Below are 27,831 nucleotides of genomic sequence, written 5' to 3'. Positions count from 1 at the left end.
GATCTAGTGGGAATTTTCCACTCTAGAAGTTATGAGTTGCTCCTCTTGATGTTTCTGAGATCCCTAGTTCATAAAGTTTGCATCCTGATGGTTGAGAATCAACCATGCATGAGTAAATGTGCATTCAGAGAAAGTATGATGCTAAATCAAAGATTTGAGTCCATTTGAGCCATTCAAAGGCATCAAGTTAGTGACTCTATGGGTTCAGACATTCCCAAGGTTAGGATCTGAAATATAGACATTCGGTCTTAAGCGTTAAGTGCTTAATAGACAAATTGGCTGAATGGGTCCTACGCCAGGCATACAAAAGCAGAGGCTGCGTATGCATTTGGATCCCCGATCATGTGTAGCACCTTGTACGTCGAGCGTACTAGTGGTACGCTGAGCGTACTAGATCTAGGCTTGGGCGACTGACTTTTGGGCTGCCATTGGACTTTAGGTTTGTGGCCCTTGTTAGGCCACAAGTCTTTCTGAGTGGGCCAATGTTAGGACTTGGGCCTTAATGGATTTGGACCCATATTGGGACTTGAGTGTCTTTTGGATTTGGGCCATTATTAGGCTTTTAGTACCATTAAGTTTGGGCCACAGTTATTGGGCCAATTGAGGGAAAGGTAAAATGGTGCTTTACCCTGGGAGTTGGGATTAATGAATTAGACTCCTAGTTATGGTTTTTGACATCATTATTTATTAAGGTTATATTTTTTGGTTAACGTTGGGATTCTACGGTTCAGTAGCCCGAGCACGTATTCGATTGTCAGGAAACTGAGGTGAGCTTGCTCACTATACTGTAGGAGACTAGGGATTATATATGCTTGTATTCTTTGTGACTCCTGTTGATGTGACAACCCGAAACTTCTAACTTGTAAGATAAGTTAATGTTATCAATATAAAACTCGATTTTATCATCATTTAACACTGTTTAAGAGTGTAATGATACTTTCTAAGCCTCGTATAATCAAAGGTTGAGTTCTAGGTCGAGTAATACCATGTCGTAGTACAACATTCGGGCCATACACCCTCTCGGGAGGAGTGTACGGCCGTACACATGAGTGTGCGGCCGCACACCCACCCTCCAGCCGCACACTCACCTTTATATATATAAGGTGACTTCATCCTTCATTTCTTTCCTTTGGCTTTCTCTCACTACTTTCTCTCTTTAAAAACTTCATCCAAGGACACTCTAAAGGGCTCAAAAACGTGAATTACTTCATCAATCAGCTTGTTATATTGGTAATACATTCGAATCTAAGCCTAAAACTCATAATGTTCTTCGTGTTCTTCATCCTTTGAAGGTGTACGGCCGCACACCTTCATAAGGTGGCCACACACGCCTTAAAAACTCTCCAAAGTGAAGAGTTTGGCCTCCATTTGCTAGTTAGACTTGGTATAGACTCTAGAACACCTCAAAATCGACGTTTCGGACACAAATGAGGAGTGTACGGTCGCACACCCCTGTGTACAGCCACACACATCCTCTGTACGGCCGCACACTCTTGTGTGCAACCGCACACACAATCTGGCCGCACACCCTGGCCGCACACACATACTGATGGCTGCACACTTCCTTTATTCGATCATTTATGGCTCCGACACTTAGTGCCAAGCATTCCCAAGTCCTTAGGGTGGTTTCCCATCGTGTTTTATCATGAAATGCCTTAATCTAATACGTATAATCATTATTATATGTTAATAGGATCCACTTGTGTACAAAACATCAGTTGACACTCAGTGCTCTAAACCGATCGTACATCCGAATTCTACGATAAACAGTGAGTTCATACCCCTACGCTTTTATAAGTTTTATAACGTTTTCAGGGGGGAATACAAGCCAAACATAAAGGTTTTTGTAACTTAAAAACTGATGCAATTACAATGGTTTTATGCTAAACATTTAGATATCTTATCCCTTTTGTAAAATGCAGAGCATAAGGGACGTTTTCTAGACATAATTGCATAGTTTTCCGAATAGTACATGAACATAACTAATCAATCAAACTATAATAGGTATAGTTTGGAGATTACATTTCCAGTTTTCAGAATCGAACTCCATGCAAGTCAAACATATAAACTATGATCGATTTAGTTTATTCATACGAATAACGAGAGTATCTTACTAGATAATTATTTTGTATAATTATTATACTCCACATTGTTTACCAACGCTTTCAAACTCGAAAACAACTGAACTACACGTAATCTAGTTAATACAGGATTGTGAGACTAATCTTCGTTATGCCCTTCGAGATACTAATAAATCCTCTCCGGAAGTATAACCAGAATCTCCTGGAGGGGGAGCGTGAAATTTGTGAATAAATCTATTCGAGACTGATAATCCCACACCTGCACTGTTAGCTACAGTGGGGCGGGCACGCCCGGGGTGACAAACTTTGTAATCGTACGACGTCTAAAGAAACGTCAAGGAGGTCACAGGTCATATTAGCATGGTTATCCGACTCACAATATGTAAAACTAACCTTTGTTTACGGGATTACTTCTTCCATGGTTTTATTTTATAAAACTACCTACCTACTTACTGGAGGGTATTCCAACGATCAAATTCCTAGTTTTATTTGAGTAATAAAACTACTTATCTACCGGTGGTAACCAGGGTTTTCGAACGAAACTTACTTTTATTCAGAACTCAACTAACATGTTAGAAAATATTGGATTTTCTTGGGAAGCATGCATACATATTTTGGAACTCAATAACGAAGGTTTTCGATACAAAACGATATTTACTGATAGTAAAAAGGAATAGATTTTACAAATTCAGTGACTAGTTTCCAATACAAAAATACGCTTATGAACTCACCAGCTTTACGCTGACCCGTTTTCAAAAATCGCTTGTATTCTCAAGGCATCGATAGACAGGTACCTCCGATCACTTTTGGAGAAGACGGAGCATCTTGAAGTCCAGTCTTTATCTTTTGTTTCTTTTGAATATAATGATTTGTACAAATTATGTTTTCCGACAGATGTAAATATTCATAATGCAATGTAATGGTTGTGTTTACTTTGATTACTATGATACGATTGTTGTGATACTACGCATGACGTCCTCCGCCCCGGAACGTTTCCGCCTTCGGTCCCGGGGTGTGACATGTTGTATGTATGTATGCATGTGTGCATGTTTGCTATATGTATGTGGAGTGAAACAGACCAGGTAAATCCTTGTGCTGACATATGAGTTGAAAAAGACTCGGGGGGTGAAATAGACCCGACGGTGAAATAGACCCGGTATAGCCTTAGGCTGACATATGAGTTGAAATAGCCTCAGGGGTGAAATAGACCCAGTACAGCCTTGAGCTGACGTATATGTATGGTATGCGGTATTTTACGGAATTCACTAAGCTTTGTGCTTACGGTTTTCAGTTTATGTTTTGGGTACTTATGGTTTGAAGGGGAAGAGCTCGGGATGATTGCATTGCACAGACCATGATTTTCCGTTTTATTGACTTTGATGTAATTTTGGGATGTTTATTGATATACACTGAATACTTTATGGTTTTGACAAACATGTTCGGTTGATGGATTATTCAATATAAAAATAAAATATTTGGTTATGAGTTTTGGGATATTATAGTTCATTTTATTGGAATGTTAAAAAATTGTTTGTTTAGCTTGATAGAGTAGAATGGAGCAAATGTTGTCACTACTAGAAAATAGGCATTTAGTGACACACACTGATTTATGATACGAAAAAGTTGGCATCGTAAAGAAAACATCATCCATTATAAAATTTTAAGGATTTAGGACACACATTTTTGCGTGTCCTAAAGCTACATGTCGTTTTATAGTTTTTTAGGAAAACACACATCTCATCCATAGTAGCTAGTCGGCGGAAAAGAAATACCGAAATTTTAAAAAACCTTGCCTTGGGTGATTTAGGGTTAGTTCATTCCCTTATTCGTTTTTGACCGATTCCCTCTCTCGTTTTCCGATAACTGCTACCGCCCTCGAAATGGATGAAACCCAACCGCCTTCATATTGTCGTATTTATACATATTTTTAGGCAATATTTAATTACATTTTGATTAATATTTTGGCTATTTGCATAGATAAATGATACTTATAAGGTTAAATTATATTGTGCAGCCAAAAAGAAGACATTTTGAAGAAAAGGGACTAAAACCGTTACAGAATGGAACTTTGGAGGATAAAGGCTTGAAAGATAAAAAATCCAGAAAAATACGTACTCACGAAGTGAGTATTTAAGACTCACGACGTGAGTAAGGACTTCTAGAAGATAAACATTGCGGATCAAGAGTCCTTGTTTAACACGGATAACTACTAAACTCACGACGTGAGACGTCTATTCTCACGACGTGAGTGGGGGTATTTCGAAAAATATATAAGTCCTTGATCCCTACGACTTGAAGGAGGTTGGCTGACTTGAGAAGGGTTCCAGGAGTCGAATTTTAGAAGAGAGAAGGCTTGGGAATTGGTTCTAATACCAAGGAAGAAAGAAGAAGTTCATAATCCACTTTTTCTAATTTGGTACATTATGATGTTTTCAATTATGACGTGCTTATGTTTGTTTTTTAGAATGAGTAGCTAAATCTAGTTGCTTCTGTTATTTAGATGAAGTTGGAACTCATGGTATGCTTATAGTAATTTATACTTTTTTTGTTTGTTAATGTCTTGTGTTTGATTGATTACACCTAGCATGCTTAATTTGATAATTAGATTACTTTAGATTCTTATTCTGTGTAGTTAGTGATCATTAATTTACATGAATTTGATTACCTAGTAATTTAATGAATATTAGATTATTAGAGCTAAGATCGAACAAATCTTAGATAAGCAATTGAATTGTTGAATTTAGCTGTGCTAGAGAACTTATATTGTGACCATAATTTGTGTTTGTCACCTCAATCTTACATAACTCCAATTCAATTTAATAATTGAATATGTGTTAAAATATGTGTGATTATACATAGCTCTACATGAATGAATTGAATATTATAAAATTTGGAATTGAATTGCTAATAATGTTTTAATTGGTAACCAACAGAATTTTCATAATTATTATTTAAAACCATTGAGGGAATGTGGATTCAAACTAATAGAAGTGTTTTTATTAAATGATTGAATAGTTGTTAAGGAATTAAGTTCATCTAAACTTGCAAAATTAGATAAAAACCATTACTTTGCTAGAATCGTAGGATAACTCAATAGTAGTTAAATTAATTAATTAAAACCATTCCCTGTGTTCGACCCCAACTTACTTAAACTACATTATAATCTGACTAGGTACACTGCCTTGGTGCATATTGGTTAGTTAAGTTAGTTAGGAAATAGATTTAAAACTTTTAGGAACTTTTGTGCACATCAAGTTTTTGGCGCCGTTGCCGGGGAACGACTATCTTAGTTGTTTATTTAATTGCTTTAGGTTAATCGATGTGGGGAAAAACCTGCAAAAAGTTAATTTTCATCTTATTTTTTTTTGTTCAGAACTTAACTCACGACGTGAGCTTTTAAGGCTCACGACGTGAATCCAATCGTTTTTCTTTTTCTTTGTTTTTGTTCAGTTTTACGTTTTTATTTTTGTTTCTTTTGCAATAGTTCATGACCAGACGTTCCAACACGCCTTTAGTGCCACCACTTGCAGATCCAGTGTCAGCCATTCACAAAAAGACGGATAAGAACGCAGGAGTGAATGAAACACCAAAGAAGTCACCTTTCAAGGATCTCAAATCAGTCTTTGGAAAGAAGGCAGGAAAGAAAGTGGGAGAGTCAGGTACATCAAAGGACAAAAGAAAGGTACAAAGCTTTGATCAAATATCTAACCTGCAAGAATCCGAGTACGAATCCGAGCCTGAATTTGAATTAGAAAGGATTGAAAATGAAGACGAGCTAGAAAATGAGATGGCAAACATTGCGGATATGTCCATGGGAGCATATAAAAAGAGGATAAGAGACGATGTCGGTCCCGGTCTAGTACAACCTACAATTCCCGCCACTGCAACATTCGAGTTGAAAGGACACATTCTTGTTGCACTTAAGGATGTACCATTTTATGGAAAGGATCATGAGGATGGATACAAGCACTTAGATGAAGTCAATGACATTGAGGATTATTTCAATATCCCAAATGTTCCAAGAGAGACCGTGTTGTTAAGGATGCTTCCCGTTACTTTTAAATGGGCTGCAAAAGATTGGTTGAAAGCACTTCCCCCCGGTGCAATTACTACTTGGGCATAGATGCGTGATCAATTCTTGGAGCAATTCTACCCACCATAAAAAATATCTAAACTCAAGAAGGCTATAGCCAAGTTTGAGCAAAATCTGGGTGAATCACTTTATGAGGCATGGGAGCGTTATAAGGGGTTGCTAAGGAATTGTCCTCAAAATGACCTCAACATACAACAAGAAGTATCTATCTTTTATGACGGGGTGAATGTCATGACAAGGCAACTCCTTGATTCTCAAGGACCACTTACTAAGAAAAATCTGGGTGAAGTGAAGGAGTTGATTGAAGAATTTTCAAAGCATTCTCGTGAGTACCACAATCCAAGAAATGAAGGAGCCAACAGAATTGGGGGAGGCAATTCTGAAGACATGGTTGCTGTACTAGTTATGCTTGACACCATGGACAGAAGAATGACAAAGATGGACCAGTCAATTCATGCTATTAGAGTTAGATATGAAAGATGCAATGGTCCACACTTGACAAAAGAATGCCACTTGGATGAACAAGGAAATAGAAAGGCTCAAGTTTGCTATTCTAGTGGGGATAAATATGATGAAGATTAGAGAAAACCCAAGAAGGATTGGTTGCCGTATGAAGAGTATAAGAAGCAAAAAGAAGAAAAATATAGGCAGACAGGCTGAGGCTTCTACCAAAAGGAACAACCACCAGCCGAAAAGAAATTTGACTTAGAGAACGTGTTAGCTCGTTTTATGGAGGCTTCTGAAAAAAGGCACGATGAGACGGATGCAGTGATAAGGGAACATCAGAATATCATGAAGGAATAGCAAGCTTTGCTAAGAAATCACCAAGCATCGATCCATAATATTGAACTCCAACTAGGTCAACTAACTACTCTCGTACAAGATAAGTTATCTACAAAAATCCCCGATAAAAAACCTCATTCGCAAGTCATGATGATTGAAACTAAAGAAGAGGCTATTTCTGAGTTCTTAGAAGCACTAGAAGTGGAGCCACAACCGTCCGAACCAAAGCCGAAAAAGTCAAAAATCAAAGAAAAAATTTATGCTGAAACACAGAACTCACGACGTGAGCCTTCAAACCTCACGACATGGGTTGAGTCTGAGGAAGAAAATTTAGCAAAAGTTCCGGCTTATCGTCCTCCTTTACCGTTTTCGTCCCGAGCTAATAGTCATCCACTGGAATAAGAGCATTTGGAATTTATGAAGCAAGTCAAGGGTATTTCAATAAATACTCCTTTTATTTAATCGTTGTCTAAAATTCCCGAATATGCAAGGTTCTTACAAGACTTGATAGATACTCGTCGGCCTTTGAAAAAAATTCCAAGGTGGTTCTTAGTGAGCAGAGTTCAAAGGTTGTATTGGGGGAGTTACCAAAGAAGATGGGAGATCCTGGATGCCTCATTCTTCCGTGTGAATTTGGGAATAATTTGAAGACTTATGCTTTAGCCGATTGTGGGGCTAGCATAAGTTTAATGTCTTTTTCATTTTATCAAAAGCTCAATATTCCGAAGTTGAAGGCTACAAGAATGACCATTCACATGGCAAACCGTTCAGTGACACATCCTAGGGGCATTGTGGAAGACATTTTAGTCAAAATTGGGAAATTTGTTTTTCCAATTGACTTTGTGGTTATGGACATGAAAGAAGATCATGATGTTCCAATCATCTTGGGTCACCCTCTACTTAATATTGCTAGTGCCTTGGTTGATATTCGCGAATCCAAGCTTACCTTGAGAGTGGGAGATGATGAAGCTACTTTTGGAATAGAGGATGGTTTCCAAGGAAATGATGTTCAAGGTGAAGTTTTTAATATTGATAAAGAAGAAGATGAACTTGAAGAATTGGAGAAGCTTATGGAAGAAGAACTGAAGACAATTCAACTAGTCAAACATACCAAACCAAGAGCATCCGTTCCATTGGTATTTGAAGTAATTGATTATATAAATCCAACTTCTTGGGTGAGTGAGGAAAGCAAAGATTTATCAAGTGACGAGGACGAGGTTACTTCTAAGGAAACGAGTTAGTTCTGGATGAAAAGATGGTTCCCGTAGAGCAAAAAAATAATAAATTGGAAAATAATGGGATCAAACGCAAGCTTGAAGTAAATGAAGTGAATGCTAAAAAAGAAAACTCTAAAAAAGCATATATTAGATGAGTCCAAGCGTATAAAAGGAGATGGAAGGAGCAAAAGGTTCAAATGGTGATGGACACTCCGGATAATTCAACGTGAGGCGACACGGAGTCCAGCTCATGAGTCCAAGAAAAATAAGCGCTTCTCGGGAGGCAACCCAAGCTCGGTTTGAAATTTCTTTTCGTTTTACGTTTAGCTTAGTTTTGCATTTTTTGTTTTTTTTAGGATATTTGATCATCTAATTATCTAATAATCTTAGTAAAAATCAAATGTGGGGTAATTTAAAATTAAGTGGTAAAAAAAGACATGGGTTTTTAATAAAAAATGGAATTGATAATAGGACCAATTTTATGCTTAGACATAATATAATCCGTAGTAGGCTGCTTTCATGATATAAATTTTTATGGCTCAACTAGTGTTAGAATAAATTGGCCCAGCTGTTAAGCCCAGAGGGACTCACGACGTGAGTCATAAAGAACTCACGACGTGAATTTTGAAATCACAGGACCATAGATTAAAAGATTCAGAAACACTTTGACCCTAATTTTCTTTATCACACTCACGAAGTGAATCTGATTCTTGGTCCCCCCCACATCCGATTTTGGCTATAATCCACCACAAACAACCTTTGTGCTTACGTAAACTTCCATTTAAGGTAAACAACTCCTATTTTTAGTGTTCTATTTTTACTAATTGGTTTATTTAGGGGATAAGGTTTATGTTCATAGTTTAGAATTACAAATTGTTATGATTATGCCCATATTTTGTTATGTATGTCCTTGTAATGTGCTTGAAATTGTTATTAAACAAAACCCTTAGCAAGTATTGAACTAGAATGGTTTGGAAATGGCTCGATTTTGTGTCCATAGTTCGCTGCCTTCGCACCCAATTCACGTCGTGGGTTATTAATCCTCACGAGGTGAATTCTGGTTTTGAGCATAGTTGTCAATTATGTTTTATATTTAATGGCTCTTTGTTTTTGGTTTTGTTCCTTGGTTATTCTTTTGCAAAAAAATGGCACCGAGGCGTGAGGTTCAAGATGACCAAGGCGGGGTTGCTAACTTGCACCCGTTTTATGTGTTTCCAACAAACATCTCTCGGGATGTCCTTACTAGATACAACAACACATTGGGGTGGCTTCACAACCGAGAATTTGTTGTAGCTCAGACTGTTAACTAGCACAAACTTAGGGAGGTTGGACTCCTTGATTGGTTACACCCATTTCTTATTAAAGCTTTTGTGGGAAATGGGATTTCTTTCACAAGAAAGGGATGGAGCAACTTATTTGCCATTCAAGAAAAAGTATACAAGGAGCTGTGTGTGGACTTCTTCTCTACTGTGACTTTTCATGAGAATGTTCAAGACCCGAACTTCCCGCAGGCGTTGGTTTTCCGGTTGGGTGAGGAGTTCCGGGAATGTAGATTGGTAGAATTTGCTTGGAGGATGGGCTTATATGAGGCCCATGAAGCCATGACTCCCAATTTTTCTGCATTCTTACGGGAGGCTGTCCATACATATTCCAGGGGAATGTCGGGACACGAATTTTGGGCCCACATTGCTTCGGTAGTTTTTAAATCCGGTGTGTCGCCGGAAAGTAACATCAAATCACCCATCCATCGCTTGATTCACATGCTTATCACATTCTCCATTCACCAGAAAAGGCATGGGGACAAGGTCACCATGATTAATCTATTCTTCTTGTGGACGATCTTACAGTCGGGGGTTTGTTGTAATTTCCCCTATTTCTTGGCCCGATATTTGGCGGAGCATGTGGTGAGTTCCCGACCCGGGAGCCCAATTTGTGGTGGTTATTTTGTTACCCGTCTTGCCCATTCTTATGGTGTGATCATCCCGACCATTACAAGAACACTCACTTGTAAGGAAGGGAATGAGTTTTCTATTGGATATCTTGAGACCATCAGAGTTGTGGTCAATTATGGGCCACATTGGGGCATACCGAACAGTGACGATGAAGGTGTTGAACAACCATCCGAGGATCCTGAGCAACAACCAAGGCCCAGGAGATGGAACGTGAGAGCCCGAGGAGATATGGGAAGATCACAACAACCCACTCAACCATATAAGGGTGGAGTACCCACCGACCCGTTCCAAAGTCGGGTGGGTTCATACTTGGATAATATCCGCGGTGGGGTGACGTACAACACCCAAATCCTTGAAGCCATGTTCTCCCACATGAATGTGGTGAGACCACCCACCGTGCCTCCCCAATTCCCTTATATTTCGACTTGGGAGGAGCTATGGATGACGAGAGGATACGGAGCCGGGACGAGTGGAGCGAACATTGATGAAGAAGATGATTAGATTATCTTTTTAGTTTATTTAGTTTATTTTATTTAATTTTATATTGTTTTTGGTGTGTTTGGGATTGTAATACTTTTAAATTGGTTATGTTCTTCTTTACTTCCTTGGTTATTATTTTCAGATTTTGCTAGAAAAAACGCGGGACAGGATGTCGAGATACGAGTGCGAACACGTTTAGCCGAGAGTTTAGAGTCGAGAGTCGAGACCCACGTTAAAAATAAGTGTGGGGTGAGTCAAGAGAGAAGATAAAGTTAGACAAAAGAGTCAAAAATAATAGAGTTAGAAGAGTCTTAATTCATTAAGACATTGGGTTGCGTGAAAGAATTGAAAGAAGAATTAGAGGACAATTATTTCTGGGATGCCAGTTCCCACTACGTGAATATTTCCTATTTCACGTTGTGAGTCAGTTATTGAAGATTTCTCAGAATTCGCGTAAACGCGACCTCACGTCGTGAATTATAATACCTCACGCCGTGAACATTAAATTTTCTCAAATGAGAAGACTATTATTCCAATTTCGTTACATGGGTCACTACGATTCTTCTTGGAATGATTATGAAGATAATTATGGCTCATTTTCTCAACCGTACATTGTGGCGTTAGCTTTCCCACATTGTTCTTTTTGCTTTGGAGATTTTTCTACACCACATTTGTTGAAGATTGAAGGCTCGATTCCTAATTTTTATCGGCACATTTACATATCTCAAGTATTGAAGATCCAAGTTCCATATTTGAAGTTGTCCATATTCAAGATGCACCAGAATCCACACTTTTGGAGTTCGATCACGCTACTACTATCCCATGGGAGTCTGTTCCTTTTTCTCCCTTTTATTGCTTTTGAGTTATTTCCATGCATACAATGAGAGCATTGTATGTAATAAGTGTGGGGTAGGGGGTCGAAAAAGTAAATTACTAGAAAACTTAAAAAATTTAAAATTTTAAAAATTTAGAAATAGATTTGAAATAATAATCTAATAATTAAATCTAGTAATAATTTGAACTTAAGTTGCTTGTGTTTTATGGGATGATCCAATGAGAGCTCAAATGTTTAATTGAGCCAACATATGTTGTAGTATATTTGTGGCTTCCTAAGTCCTAGTGACAAGTCATGAGTTATGAAAAAGTAATCTGGTAGTTTATATGGAATAATAAGTTTTGCAGTCTGTACCTGAAATCTATCCAGGAAAGCTTATGTATTCATTGCACATAGACTAATACCTTTAACCAATAAAGGTTGAAGTTAAGCACCCTTGCTTAACCTTGTAGGTTTTAAGCGAAAAAAGTGAGTTACATGAAAAGAGAGAGAGAGAGAGAGAGAGAGAGAGAGAGAGAGAGAGAAATTACCAAAAAGTTGAAGAATTTTGCAGCTATCAGGTATGAAGATCAAAACATCAAAATTCCAAAGAATCAAAAATTGAAGATACCAAAAACCAAAAACATGGTGAATTCAAAGAAATCAAATATCAGATATCAAAGAAGTGAAGAATTCCAAGAGCTCCATTATGGTATCTAAAGTTGTAATTTCTAGATTATGTATGCTTGGGTAGCTTAACCAAAAATACCTTGAGGTTGAGAAAGATTTATGTGGATTGATTCGGAGGGTTGCAGAAATTAGTATCATATAAGCTAAGGGGTGAAGTTTCATAAGGAATGTGAGTATTTAGAATTGGGATGTTATTAGGAGAATTAGACACAAATATGCGCATTGAGGTCTTGGTATAATGGCTGAGTTCGAAATGCATTGTTATATATGATGCTAGTGATGAAGGTTTGAATTTAAAATAACTAAATTTGCTTGAGGGCAACCAAAGGATAAGTGTGGGGTATTTTGATATTGTCATATTTATACATATTTTTAGACAATATTTAATTATATTTTGATTAATATTTTGGCTATTTGCATAGATAAATGGTACTTATAAGGTTAAATTATATTGTGCATACAAAAAGAAGACATTTTGAAGAAAAGTGACTAAAAGCGTTAAAGAATGGAGCTTTCGAGGATAAAGGTTTGAAAGATAAAAAATCCAGAAAAAATACAAACTCACGACGTGAGTAAGGACTTCTAGAAGATAAACATCGCGGATCAAGAGTCCTTGTTAAACACAGATAACTACTAAACTCACGACGTGAGACGTCTATTCTCACGAAGTGATTGGGGGTATTTCGAAAAATATATAAGTCCTTGATCTATATGACCTGAGAGAGGTTGGCTGACTTGAGAAGGGTTCCAAGAGTCGAATTTCAGAAGAGAGAAGGCTTGAGAATTGGTTCTAATACCAAGGAAGAAAGAGGAAGTTCATAATCCATTTTTTCTAATTTGGTATATTATGATGTTTTCAATTATGACTTGGTTATGTTTGTTTGTTAGAATGAGTAGCTAAATCTAGCTGCTTCTGTTATTTAGATGAAGCTGGAACTGATGGTTTGCTTATAGTAATTTATACTTTTCTTGTTGGTTAATGTCTTGTGTTTGATTAATTCCACCTAGCATGCTTAATTGGATAATTAAATTGCTTTAGATTTTTATTCTGTGTAGTTAGTGATCATTAATTTACATGAATTTGATTACCTAGTAATTTAGTGAATATTAGATTATTAGAGCTAAGATCAAACAAATCTTAGATAAGCAATTAAATTATTGAATTTAGCTGTGCTAGAGAACTCATATTGTGACTATAATTTGTGTTTGTCAACTCAATCTTACATAGCTCCAATTCTATTTAATAATTGATTATGTGTTAAATTATGTGTGATTATACATAGCTCTACATGAATTAATTGAATATTAGTAAATTTGGAATTGAATTGCTAATAATGTTTTAATTGTTAACCAACAGAATTGTCATAATTATTATTTAAAACCGTTGAGGGAAAGCGGATTCAAACTAATAGAATTGTCGTAATTGTCATAATTGTCATAATGTTTTAATTGGTAACCAATAGAATTGTCATAATTATTGCTAATAATGCTTTTGTTAATTGATTGAATAATTGTTAAGAATTTAAGTTCATCTAAACTTGCAATATTAGATAAAAACCATTACTTTGCTAGAATCTTAGGTTAACTTAATAGTAATTAGATTAATTAATTAAAACCGTTCCCTGTGTTCGACCTCGACTTACTTAAACTACATTACAATCCGACTAGGTACACTGCGTAGGTGCATATTGGTTAGTTAAGTTAGTTAGGAAATAGATTTAAAACTGTTAGGTACTTTTGTGCACATCAAATTTTTGGCGCCGTTGCCGGGGGATGACTATCTTAGTTGTTTATTTAATTTCTTTTGGTTAATTGATCCTTTTTGTGGGGTAAAACCTGCAAAAAATTATTTTTCAACTTAGTTTTTTTGTTCAGAACTGAACTCACGACGTGAGCTTTTAAGGCTCATGACGTTAATCGAGTCGTTTTTCTTTTTCTTTGTTTTTGTTCAGTTTTACGTTTTTATTTTTGTTTATTTTGCAGTAGTTCATGACCAGAGGTTCCAACTCACCCTTGGTGCCACCACTTGCAGATCCAGAGTCGGTTATTCACAAAAAGATCGATAAGAAGGCAGGAGTGAACGAAACACCAAACAAGTCACCTTTTAAGGATCTCAAATCAGTCTTTGGAAAGAAGGCAGGAAAGAAAGTGGGAGAGTCAGGTACATCAAAGGAAAAAAGAAAGGTATAAATCTTTGATCAAATATCTAACCCGCAAGAATCCGAGTACGAATCCGAGCCTAAATTTGAATTAGAAAGGATTGAAAATGATGACGAGCCAGAAAACGAGATGGAAAACATTGCGGATATGTCCATGGGAGCATATGAAAAGAGGATAAGAGATGATGCTGGTCCCGGTCTAGTACAACCTACAATTCCCGCCACTTCAACATTCGAGTTGAAAGGACACATTCTTGCTGCACTTAAGGATGTACCATTTTATGGAAAGGATCATGAGGATGCTTACAAGCACTTAGAGGAAGTCAATGACATTGCGGATTATTTCAATATCCCAAATGTTCCAAGAGAGACCGTGTTGTTAAGGATGCTTCCCATTACTTTTAAAGGAGCTGCAAGAGATTGGTTGAAAGCACTTCCACCCGGTGCAATTACTACTTGGGCACAGATGCGTGAGCAATTCTTGGAACAATTCTGCCCACCATCAAAAATATCTAAACTCAAGAAGGCAATAGCCAACTTTGAGCAAAATCCGGGTGAATCACTTTATGAGGCATGGGAGCGTTATAAGGGGTTGCTAAGGAATTGTCCTCAAAATGACCTTAACATACAACAAGATGTATCTATCTTTTATGACGGTGGGAATGTCATGACAAGGCAACTCCTTGATTCTCAAGAACCACTTACTAAGAAAAATTCGGATGAAGTGAAGGAGTTGATTGAAGAATTTTCAAAGCATTCCATTTAACCCCATTCCCTCCATCTCTTAAACAACACCACTCTTTATATTGAGATATCATTTCACAAAACCTCCGCCAGATAACCACCACCGATTTATCCATGGCATCTTCGGTTATTTGTCATATCGATCTTGAATTGGTTCAGGTAGCGGCCATCCTCAGTCAACTCACACAATTCGAAACCCTAATCTCCCAAAATATCCGCCGCTAGCGAACAACATTTACAAGACGAGACCCTATTCAAGCTCTCCTAACTCCTTTATTCTTAATCCGGTGGAGTTATTTGCCAAACCAACATCTCCCATCACTACACTACCACCGACTCCGGATTCTTCGCCGACATATGTAATTGATTCAGCCCCGAGTTCCACCTTCAGCTCCTACGACTCCCTCAACTTTATCACCAGTTTCTAGTGCTCCACTCGCAGATAACCCTATTGTCGACATGGGAAGAAACAATATAAGTTGTGATGATATAATTCTAACTCACTACTTCTTGAAATCTTAACCCTAACCATTTATTTGACTGGCGATTTCTTTTCATCTGAAAATCAATGAAAGGTTTTGTCTGCTTAATGTTTCCGAAAGTTTATGTATGGTTTTGATAATCTTGTTTGATGTATGCATGTATTTCATAATATGAATTCTAATGTGAATATGTTCTGATGATCTGTAATCTGAGACATATATGTTTTTTTGAAGTTTATAAACTTTTAATGTTTCTGAATCTTATCATACTTTTAGCTAAAAATTTTGATTATTGTAGATGGATTACTACAAAGGCTGTATGTAGGATGATAAGATGAAGCTACTATAAACACTAATATTCTGTCACTCGAAAGATTGAGCAGTTTCATTACTGGCATATTAGTATGTGCAGATAGAGAATCAGTGCTTTGGAAGGATTTAAACTAGTTAGAAAAGAGAAGGTTTGATTTTCATCATAAAATTTTGATATATGTTAGGATTTAGATAAGGTCAATTCAATGTTTTAGTAGCCAATGTTGTTGTTGCTTGTGGTCTTGATGTGCCTAATGTTAATCATGTAAGCCCCTTTTTCTTATTTAGACATCATAGAAGTGAAACTTGGTTTCTATTTCAATGCATTTTTTGTAATTTGACATACAAATTAATGAAAGTATGTTGCTATTTCTAGCATCTTGTGATACATTATGAACTTCTATCCTCTTCATAAGTATTTGTTTAACGGTCTGGTAGGTAGGTCGTGCTGAAAAGAAAGGAGGGGTAATCTTAATATATTCAACTCATCAATTAAGAGATGTGAAGGGATATGAACGTGAAGTGGGATGCGGGTTTTAAGAAGTATAAAATATAAATAAATGTAATGGAAAATCATTTCTTATATACAATCAATTAATAGCAACGTACTTCCATGTGCTCTCCTTTTTTTTTTTTGCTAAATTATTGCATATTGACCATTTTCCCCTTGATGATGGCTAAACATTGTTGTCTGCTAGTGACTCCTCTCACGGTCCTTGTTGAAGTTTGAGATCTATAACATAGATTCTTTATTGGATTAGCTCAAAGTGTTGGCATTTTCTTTGTACTATTGTTTTGATGATATTACCCTTCATTGGTTGTTTACTCACAGAAGCAGGAGTTAAAGTGTTACTTTTCTACCATGCCTTCTTCCTACTTATGTACTTTTTCTCTATTTTCTTTCTATCTACTTCATGGACTAATTGTTCTGCTTATCACGTGTTTTTGGATTGTCCTGTAGTTAGCATCTGAGCTTATAAAGGCTAATTAGTACAGGGTTTGTCTGTAATATTGTGCATATTTCAACCCTTTTATCTTGTTTACATCAAGGCAAAACAAATGTATTGAGCAAAATGCCACCATGTGTTAAATTGACCAAAATACCCCTATTTGTAACTTAATGTTTTTTGTGAAGTTATGTTTATGTCTGTGACTTAATGTCTATTTTAGCCATTACATCTCGTCTACATCATGGGCAAACCAAGGTATTGACCAAAATACCCTTGTATGTTAAACAAAATTATGTTTTGCCAATAAATGCTAAATTTTTTGTAATAGTGTTAGAACATCATTTAAAGTGTTTGTATGGAAATTATCTTAGGGAGTATCCAATTTTTTTACCAGTCATGTTTTGACATGTTTATCCATAATAAGATTGAGAAAGAGTTGGAGAAAGCAAAATTAGAAGCTGCGTAATCGTCAGATCTTCTGAGAGTGTATCTAAAATCCAATCGTTGCCATCAATCCAAGTCGATTTCGATCCAAATCAGGGTCACCAAGGGTTGTTAGTTTTATAGGAATATGTAACTCATATTAGCATTGTATTATTTTTGTTTATCGTTTGAATGATTATTTGTATGACATATTATAATTTGTGAAACATATTTTTTATTTGAATGGAATTTAATTTAATATTATGAGACAAGGACGTTTTTTGAGGATAAAATAAAGTTAAGGACTGAACTCGATTGGTTTTGGAACCACAATGATGGCTTTGTAGTTTTTTTTTTAAAAATATAACCAATAATAAGATAATATTTTCTATTTAATAACATATTTTAAATTAATAGGTTAATTATATTAATTTGTAAATTGAAATGTCATAGAGGTTTCAAATTTATAATATGATACAAAAAGTATTTAATTTATAATATAATATGATATGATGATTTATGTATGGACTTGGTTTGTTTAAGTTATTATGTAGATTCATGGGTTACACTAGTGTCATTCACATTTAGTAATTGGAATTACACTAGTGTCACACTAAATGTCAAATGAGGATTTAAACGATGATCGAGTATAAGTTACAATTTGCAAAAGCGGGAGGAGTTTGTTCCTAAACAAGACGAAAGACAAGGTTAAGAGGCAGGACACCTATGGGGTCGAAGGTGCAAAGTTTGGGTCCCTTCGAGGGCAACTTAAAGGTAGCTCAAGTTGCCTTGGCAAAGTTGGCCATCCAAACTGTGTGTAACAGCTCCAACCCAAGCTATCAATGGCAGTTCAAATTGTTTAAATGGTTTTTTCGAAAACCATTTTTGGCGCCTTTAGATTTTTCAGTTTTCATCGTACTTATCCAATTTTCGAATAGATAGTATACATACTCATCTTTCTTTTATTTGGAACTCTCTTATGAAACCTAACATCATTATATTCTCTACTACTATTTTTAGCGAAGAACTTTGAGTGCTCCTCACTGATATTAAAAAATGTTTTCATTTTTCTACAAGTATTTCAATTTTTCAAAGATTTGAATCGATATATCCCTATTTAAGACGGAACAAGATTTTAAAGAACACCACTATATAACCCAATTTGCACTAAAATTAAAATAAAAATAAGAAAGTCTAACAAGTTTTTGAAAACTTGAAATTGAAACCTTACAAACGGATTTTGGGGTTAATGGTGGGCCACGCAAGACCAATAAACATTTATTGGTTGAAAGTAAATTTAATCTTGTTCAAAAGTTACAACAGGTTGATATTTGGATGTTTTTTGTTACGCTTTCTTTCTTTTCACTGTTTATTTATCCCTTTGTATAATACCATAACAAATAGAAATTAAATCCATGAACCGTCCATCAATATCAAAAACCTATTCCCAACAAGTGGAAGGTGACCATATCTGGAAAAGTTTGTGCACTTGTATGTGTTCTCATATAAACAATTCCAACTTGAGGAGGGTGAGCAAAAAAAAGCAACCATAAAGAAAATATTTAAAACCATCACTCTCCAAGTCCTACCTAGCCCATCATACACAAGAAATGAAGCATAAAGGAAAAAAAAATTAACATTTCAAGGTTGCTCTTTATAAACCAATTTAACTCTAATATGCTAAACGTCTACGCCAAGTTCATTACCCAAAAGGCCAAAACTAGTTAAACGTCTGTAAAAATACAAACCCATCAAAACAACGGAATATGAATCTGTACGGGTTTCTTGATCACAACACAAATAGTTTAATGTTTTGATTGCTTGTACTAGTATTGCATTAAGATAAAGGGCACACGCAGTTAATTGGCTAGGGCCGGTCTACGAATCGACACAAAATGATGAAATTAAAAGATAAACTCTTTTCACTTCTTTTTGTTCCTTTAAGTAACAAAAAGAAAGAGGGAGTTTGACTTGTGCAAGAAATGAGTACTGTTCTATTATTAAATTCCACTGTGCGCAATGTAAAATGTTAATCATGAGCGCACTAAATGAATCAGAATAATTTCTTTCTCTGAACGAATATTGTTTCTTTGAAATTAAATATAGGGCCAACTTGTAGCACTATCTTTTTTCATGTTTTTTAATGTAAAGCTGCAACTTTTCTTACCTAGTTACCTTTCTTTTTCGTCGTATGAATTACTGTAGAATGTTAGTTTTTTCTGTTGATCTTTGCATGCCAACTACTGGTTAAGTGTATATGTAACACTCGGATGGTGGAAACGCGATCGACCTTGCTCTAAAACCTTGCAACGATGAAAGTGGCATTAGTTTCAAAATCATTATTGAGTCAACAGGAGAACATGATAGGGCGGCGACCAAGGCCATGGACAGACATCAGAATCATGGAAAGAATCTTAAACAGCTACTGGTAAATTTCATCTTTTTCATGTTACGCCTTCCATTCATCAAATCAAGCTCCACTTAGGTTAAGAGTTTAGTGATCTTTCAGAACCCTTTCTAGTTCTTCGCAAAAGGTCTTGCCTTTCCACTAAGGTCTTACCTTATCCAACTTGTATCAAGTGAAAGAAAAAGAAAAAGAGAAGTTGATCATATAAGATCAAATGCAATTAAACATCATATTCAACTTTGGCAATTTAGGTCTTCTCTTTTTTTGATGTATTGCTTCTGTTGCCGATGTAGAACCATATGAAAGTCGTAGATTCATTCACCTGCATTTTCCAAAAAAAAAAAATAGTTTTATAGTGTAAAAAAATGGTTATTGTAGTGCATCCGGTGAATCAGATTTATTATGATGGTGCATAGTGGATCAGAAATCCTGGATATGCCATTGGGATTTGGGACTTACAAAGCCTGTAACAAATGTGCTGCAGTCAAAGTGAGGACGGAACACGCTGTTTTAAAAGCTGCAACAAACAAAGTCATCAAACATGAAAAATCGTGTATTAAAAACTAACACGTGTTCATACCATTTGTATTTGATACGTTTGTTTTCTCGCACCGGATGCAGTGAACCTTCTTAATCGAGTACAATGGATTATACATATCAATGTTATATCCCTAGATCTATAGATATAGTTTTCAAAAGAATTGATTTTACCATATAAAAAGGCATATCGACAAAACTTGTTACCCGTTTGTCATCTCACTTGTTATACGATGATAACTAAAATATATTATTATTACTTCCATTAAATTTGCTAAGTTAAAAAGATCAAACATATTTCTAGCAACAACGGAAAAAGATGTTTAACCCAATATCTCATGCTAGTGTGGAGTGGGCAGGGGTCTCTCCCTCCATAGTCCACACTAAGACCATACAATATTTACAAACAAAATATACTCAATGCCACACCATTTAATTTTCATGTTCTTTTTTTCATAATTTTCTAGAAATTTTTTTCTTTTTTTCAATATTTATAAAAATAAATTATATAATATTAGAAAACATATCATTTGAATAAATATATAACATTTAATTTGAAAATAAAAACATTACAAGACCAAAAAAAAATCTATAATAATAAAACATACAATGATAACAAATTTAAATTTTTGTCTTTAATTTTTTCACAAATGTGTGCCTTCAACGCTTGCAACACTTCAACTTTATCGTAGGCCAAAGGTGTTTGTTCTAAGAATTGTCAAGTCATTGAGGAGTTCTTGTTGTTGATGGATTGCTTCTCTCGCTCTCATCGTTCCTGATTTTCCCTTCTTGTCTTCGAAGAATCTCTAAGTTCTCACATCTCAACAAAATTTTCTTTTATTGTCGTACTATGTGCTCCTTGAATTTGTCTTCTATTTATGCCATGTGTTTCGCTTTCCTTTTACTATCCTATGCATATTTAGTCGCTCGCTTCGCCTTGTTTCTTCCTATCTGTCGCTCAGGAGATGAGATCTCCTCAATGTCATCTAAAATTTCATTTGTATCGGTGTTGAAGGTCAATGTGAGTTCGTGCATCGAAAATATTGATCAAAGTCGAATTTCTTGACCTCTTAGATAGCACCTCTTACGACGTTGGACATTGACTTCATTTTGGATCTATTCTCAACATCTCCCATGGTCTCTCAAATTCGAAAACATGACCCATCTCCACTCGATACTGCGCTTTTGAGGCTTTAAAAACATCGACGTCATTGCAACCATTTTCCTTTTCTAAATAAAGTTTGTTGTAGATCGAGCTGAATTTGGTGCACCTTTTGTTCAATTCTTAGCATTTGCTACTTAGCGCATTGGTGTTGTGACACAAAACTTTTTTTTTAGCAGAGCATGAAAGTCATGGAGCGCCGCCTCCTAAAAAGCTTTTTTCTTCATGCCATTTCCTTGAATGTTATTTTTTGATGTCCACACCATGCTTCCGCTAATGCAAATTCCTCATCTGGCGCCCACCATTGTGGACCATCTTGATTGTCATTGGTTTTCTCTTTTGATTTTGATTTCTCTTTCCTTTTCTCACTACCTTCAGCTTGAGTTTTGGTAACAAATTATACCCATGGTTGTGTAGGTGTTGGTTTTTGGGTAGGAGTTGGTTAAAGGGTTTTTTATGTTAGAAAAATTAGTATGGAAGATGATGTACCAAAAAGGTTTTGATGAAAATTTGGCCGTTGTCCAAGAACCTTTTGTTGGAAGTATGTTGGTGAAAAAAATTATATCCGATGTGAGGTGAGGTTGAAATAAATTTATTGATATGGTATTTGTGGTGAGCTTTGGGCGTTTAGTAGGTTAATATACCCCTCAAATTGAGCAAATCCCATACGAGTGGTTATGTTCGTGTGTAGGTTTGGGTTTGGTGGAGGGGCATTTGGGTTTTGATCCATTTTTTATTTTTGAGGTTTTGAAATTTTGTAAAATAGAGAGAAAGAAAATAATTGTGTAAAATATGAGTGAGGTATATGTAACACCCCAAATTTTTTCAAAAATTTGTAACTTTAAATTGCTACAGTTTTAACAAAATTATTATATATATATATTAACCCACATTTAACAAAAACGGGTCCCATAAAAACATTTATGCTTAAAACATTGGGTATTACCATTAAGCATCATACAAACCATAACAAAAAAAATAATAATTACATAAATACAACAAATAAGGAACTTAACAAGTTCCACTCCCATCTCTATCCTATAACTTGTACTTCCATCTATAATATTTTCTCCTTAATTGCAACCTGTGATACATGGCATTAAAAAGAGATACGTGAGCTACGCAGGTTTGTTACCAAAAACATTTATTAAATTTTCATTAAGAACATTTCACCTTTGCAAACACATATTTTAAAAAGACATTTTCCACAATTTGTTCCATATGAAAACATTTCGTTATTCATATGATAATTCAAAAGACATTCCTTTTCACAATTCATTCATTTTATCATTAAGAGCTAATTTCGAGGTTAAATCGTTCCCATTTTTATACTTAGGGTCCATGTCTAATAAATAAATTACTCCCAAGTCTAGACTACGGTGGAAAGAATAAATCAATCCACCAAGGCATCATTTCCATTAGGACATCTACTTCGCAAAGGGGAAGGTACTACCCCAGTAGATTCTTCTAGTGTCTCTTATGAGGTATCACGGCCCGGGCAGTTTTCATTTCATTACTTTCCATGCTTTACATATTTTAGTATCAAAATACTCATTTCAAACACGTTATCAACACATTTTTCTTCCAAAACGTTCTTTACTTTCAAAACATTCTTACTTTCAAGGCATTCTTTCAAAGCATTCCTTTCAAAAACATTTAACACTTTTATTTCAAAACATTTCATACATCAAAGCATTACATTTCATTATCAAAAATTCATTTTGCCATGTACCTTAAATAGGGAAAATAACAACATGTACTCACCTCAATCACAAGTAGCTTAGCTAGTGCTCTTCCAGTTCCTTTCCCTAGAGCAATCCTCTTCAAACACTACTTACACCATATATGGACACAAGTCATTAAAATGACCAAACTACCCCTCAAGGTTTCCATTACTAAGTTTTATTGCTTCAAACCATTCCTTATGAAAAACTATGAATTTAGGAGAAAATCGCGTGTAAATCCGAGTCCGTATGCAAAAGTTATGAACAAATACTAAAATTCAGATTTTTGGTCAAGCTGGGAAATCTGATGCATGTGCACGGGCCGTGTGCCTGGTGACGCGGGTCGTGTGTCGTAGCAATCCAAACACCCTCAAAGGGTCACTGTTTGAGTCTTAAACTTGTTTGGATGGTTTTGGTCTTTTATGTAACCAATTGTATCACTTTTAAAGATTTCTAAGCACTACTAGATGACATTTTATCATGTCAAAACATTCAACTTAATTCATCAAGTCCTCTATCAAAGTTATATGTTCTTAGTGTTTATAAATACTCAAATGAAAGGGTTAAGAGCTCAAGTTTCTCAAAAACACTCTTGCATCATTATGACTTATTCCCAAATCATTTAATACATCATTGGGTATTGTTAAGTACATAGAACCACAATTTATCTCATTGCAAGTACTTCATCCAACTATGGAAGTCCTAAATTCCATTCCATGTTCCCAAATTACCCTTGGGTCAAAATAATCATTAGAGGTAGAACTTCACTAGAAATCCTTCATCTTAATGTTCCAATAACATATCTAGAGTGTCAATTCATGTTCATGAATGTCAATCACTTCTAATATGATAATCATCATGTGGTTATCCCTAGATTTCACAAAATACCCTTATGGCTTGATCTTCCATAAATTCAAGTGGAGATCATTCAAGCCTTTATGTATTTTCATACAAATCATTCCAATAGTATCCATTCATGATAATGAACTTCCTTTACTTTATTAGCTTTCAACTAATAGGAATTCCATTGTTTTCATTATAATTCTTCCCACAACATTATAATTTCGCTATCAAATATCATCTAGGTCATAAAATCCAATCCAATTTCATCATCTACTGCAATATCCCCAATATGGGTTTTCTACGATTCATGAGGGTTTTCACCTAAATCCTCCAATCCACCAGCATAGTGATTGGTTTGAGGTTGGGATAATAAAATCTACTTAAGGTATGTTAGAAACCGAAACCCTAATCAATAAATTCCATAAAAATCGACATTAGGATTCTACCCACTTCACATAATCGAATTAACTAGGTTAAAGGAACTACTAGAAAACAGCCCTTTAATGACGTGCAAACAATGACACACAGTGATTTACGATATGCAAAAGCATGCGCCCTAAAAATAATGTCATCTCTTCTAAAATTTAAAGAATAGAGGACACGCATTTATGCGTGCCCTGAAATTAGTGTCTGGAAAAGAAAAAAAAGAAATACGGAGGGCACCTATCATAAAAAGCGTGTCGTCTAAAGGTGTCGCTTTATATTTTTTTTAAGAAGGCGCGTTCTCCGTATTTTTTTGAGAAATGAAATCCCAAAAAAATTAAATACCCCGCCTGATAGTCCTTCTTCTCCTTCTAAAATCCTTTGCTAAGAACCCAAAATCATTCATAACCATTTTCCATTCCCAAAAAAAAATTAAACATCCCGCCTACTACGACTCCCCAAATCACCCTAAATCATAAATCCCTAAATATTAATAACCCTGATTTGTTCTTGAGAAATGGTGCCTTAGATCAAAAACTGTGAATTCAACTTCGAATTAGTTCAGGTTCTCTCAATCAAGAACCTCCGCATTATATAACTCAGGAAAAGCATCAATGCACGCATATTGCACCTGCGCCGGAGTCAGCCGTTCGTTATCCCATATGGTCATCGTCACAGCCTCGGGCTTTATCAACTCCTTCCCCAAGATCTTTCTCGTAAATTCTATCAATCCTAACCTTTCTCTCAATCAATAAACCCTAACCTTTCTCTCTATTCACGAGCTAGTAATCGCGACAAAGAAGATCAAGTACAAAGACCAACTAGTTCGATTTCTCCCTAAAACTGGTACAACTTCTCCTAAATCCGACTTCACTCCACTCTCTGACTTTGTTTTCTCCCTAATCGATGCATCCACCAAGTTTGAATTTAGTACGTTTTTGTCTCTTAAAACACACGATTTTGACTGATAAAGTGGTGTGCTTTCTTTGGCTGTGTTATTCCTGCGGTTCCAGTATGAATGTGAAGTTTAATATCATTATGATTTTCCTTCATGAAGTTTGGACTCAACTAGCAATTTCAATTTAGAATTAGTCCATGTACTTCCCTAACAAGTGATATAATTACAACTATATATGTCAAAGTAGGGACGTAAGTTATCAGAGTCTAAATCAGATAGTATGAGCTCGATTGCATTGCACTTTGATTACACACGCGTTTAATTTCGAACACTCTACTTTTTTTGGTGAATTACGACCGGATTTTTAGTGAGGATTGTAGAACCGTGGATGTTTATGAGTCAAGAACTAAAGCTATAGTTTCAGCAGCTATTGGTGGATTCAATGGTAATCTTGTAATATCTGGTGGTTTATCAATGCGACCTTCCAACTTACCTGTCTTATTACCTTCTCTTCAGGCACTGTTTTTGCATATGGACAAAAAAATAGTGGCAAAACACATACAATGCGTGGGTCTATTGTTGAACTAGGAGTCATCACTTTAGCAGTACATGATCTATTTGACAAGATACAACAGGTAGCCTTACCTCTTTGCAACTTTCTATTGTCATTTTCCTCTCTTATTATGGAAAAGAAGTTTCTAGATCATGAAATGACATCCAAATGATGACTACTTAATGTTTTTTAAAGGAAACGGATCCTAAGTTTCTTTTAAGGATGTCTTACATGGAGATTTACAATGAGGAAATCAATATCATAACTAGTTTTTATTGTAAGAGTGTTGTTTCATGTCAAGTTAGGTGTCATAAACATTGATATCTGTATGTATTTTTCTCAAGTTTCAAATACATTTGTTTAATGGGAGATTCATGCTGATGAGACTAAAAGCAGCCTTCAGTTTGCAAGCAGGGCTTTACGTGTCACTAACTGTGTCCATGTGAATGAGGTTAGTTCTCAAATATCAACACAAAGTCTCGTATTACTGTCTTCTTCAAGTCCCTATGCTCTTGATTTCATTTTGTATATCTTGCTATTTGGCAGATTTTGACAGTACTGATCACTATTCATTATTGGCATATTTTTTTCTGCTTTCAATACAATCTTGTAGGGTTCTCATTCAGGGCATTTGGGAGATGAGATTCTTAACTCACGTCACTACCCATGTGAGTTTTAATTGTTTAAGTTCAACATATTGGTTTTTCTGTATGTCAAAACAGGTGAGAGAAGCAATTGATATGGTATGTATGTATATAATCAACTCAGATAGTGATGTTCAAAGTTTTTGTCATCAGTTGGTCCAAATGTGCCAAGAATCTGGCATGGTATGTATATAATCAACTCAGATATTATCTTTCATAAATTAAATATTTAAATTATATTCAAAATGTTGGAAATTTCAGGAATTTAAAAGTGAAAGTGTGGTTCCAGTCTACTCTGCAAGACCAGATCAGGTCAAAAAGGATTTAAAGCACGTGTATACAGCCACTGTGTAGCTCTTTCCATAAACATCTTGTGAAAATGGTTTCTCAGTGTTTCTTTCATGGATGCAGTTTCTTGGAAATTGATCTAGGCCATTTAAAAGTGACCAATGAAGTTAGTTGGCATGGACCTGCGGAGGATCAAGCATCTGTTCATAGTGACATTATGCACACACAGGTACTACTTTCTTGGATTTCCTTTCACCAGCTGTCTTTCCATGAATTTGGGTGAACAACCTAACCTCCCCCCTCCTTTTCGTGACATAAGCTCTGACAACTTGGATACAATACGCCTCCTCGCTGATAAAGTCAACATGACCAGTCGAGTTTTCTTGTCACGTTCAGTCAACATAATGGCAGTTCAGATGGATCATGCACTGCTAGAGTTGTGCAATGACATTCAAGAGGATACACCTTTAGCACATATCACTGTAAGTAAAGCAAAACATGAGACGTCATGTCCCTTTGTATATCTTTTTTGAAATCTTGGTTATTTATTTTTTCTTCAGCTGGAGGGTATTGATGGATCTCAGAATGAGGGCATCATCTCAACTGCTTGTGGTTCGGATTCAACTCCCTCGAGTTCTTGTTGTTCCAGATCTCCTTCTTGCAGTTGGTGAGTTTTTTGTCCCAGCTTTGGGAGCTATAACTGGAAAAGTGGAAGTCATGGATCCTAAAAATGACCCAATCAGTAAAAACAACCCGATAGTTCTATCTAGCACGATGTATAAACAGACTGAAGATGAGGTAACCCTCACACCAAATCGCCAGCTAGTAGTAGATGTTGCAGGAGTTGATGAATATACTTATGATGGATGTGGAAAAACTATAATTCTGAATGAGGAATTTGTTGAGTTTTTTGTAGTTGATGTTATGTGTAGAAAGGTTTACTAATCGCCCTAATCTCTCTTTCTTTATATGTGTGTATATATTAGTTCTCATCTGATCGCACAACAAGAAAATGAACCTTTAGGGACGACAAAAAGCGTCATAAATAGTCAAGAAAGTCGTCCCTAAAGGTATTAGGGACGACATGTCGTCTCAATTGGGTCGCCGCAAATACCTCGTAGCTAATACTCCAAAGTCGTCCCTAAAGGCGTTGTCTCTAATAGTTATCGTCG

The 27,831-nt window shown here is 35.8% G+C and overlaps 2 non-coding genes across 2 annotated transcripts; both read right to left on the bottom strand.

Annotated features, from left to right (window-relative positions):
• Positions 1-6,252: 6,252 nt before the first annotated feature.
• Positions 6,253-6,359, bottom strand: LOC145110145 (small nucleolar RNA R71). The gene has a single exon (XR_013709524.1). It is a non-coding gene; the product is annotated as a small nucleolar RNA R71 (small nucleolar RNA).
• An 8,424-nt stretch (positions 6,360-14,783) lies between these two features.
• On the bottom strand, positions 14,784-14,890 carry LOC145110112 (small nucleolar RNA R71). The gene has a single exon (XR_013709493.1). It is a non-coding gene; the product is annotated as a small nucleolar RNA R71 (small nucleolar RNA).
• Between the last annotated feature and the right edge of the window lie 12,941 nt (positions 14,891-27,831).

The sequence above is a fragment of the Lactuca virosa genome, chromosome 4, assembly GCF_052849685.1.
Source record: "Lactuca virosa cultivar CGN04683 chromosome 4, Lactuca_virosa_CGN04683_v6, whole genome shotgun sequence".
NCBI lineage: Eukaryota > Viridiplantae > Streptophyta > Magnoliopsida > Asterales > Asteraceae > Lactuca > Lactuca virosa.
The sequence above is the reverse complement of the archived record's forward strand: the minus strand, read 5'-3'. Positions and strand labels throughout refer to the sequence as shown.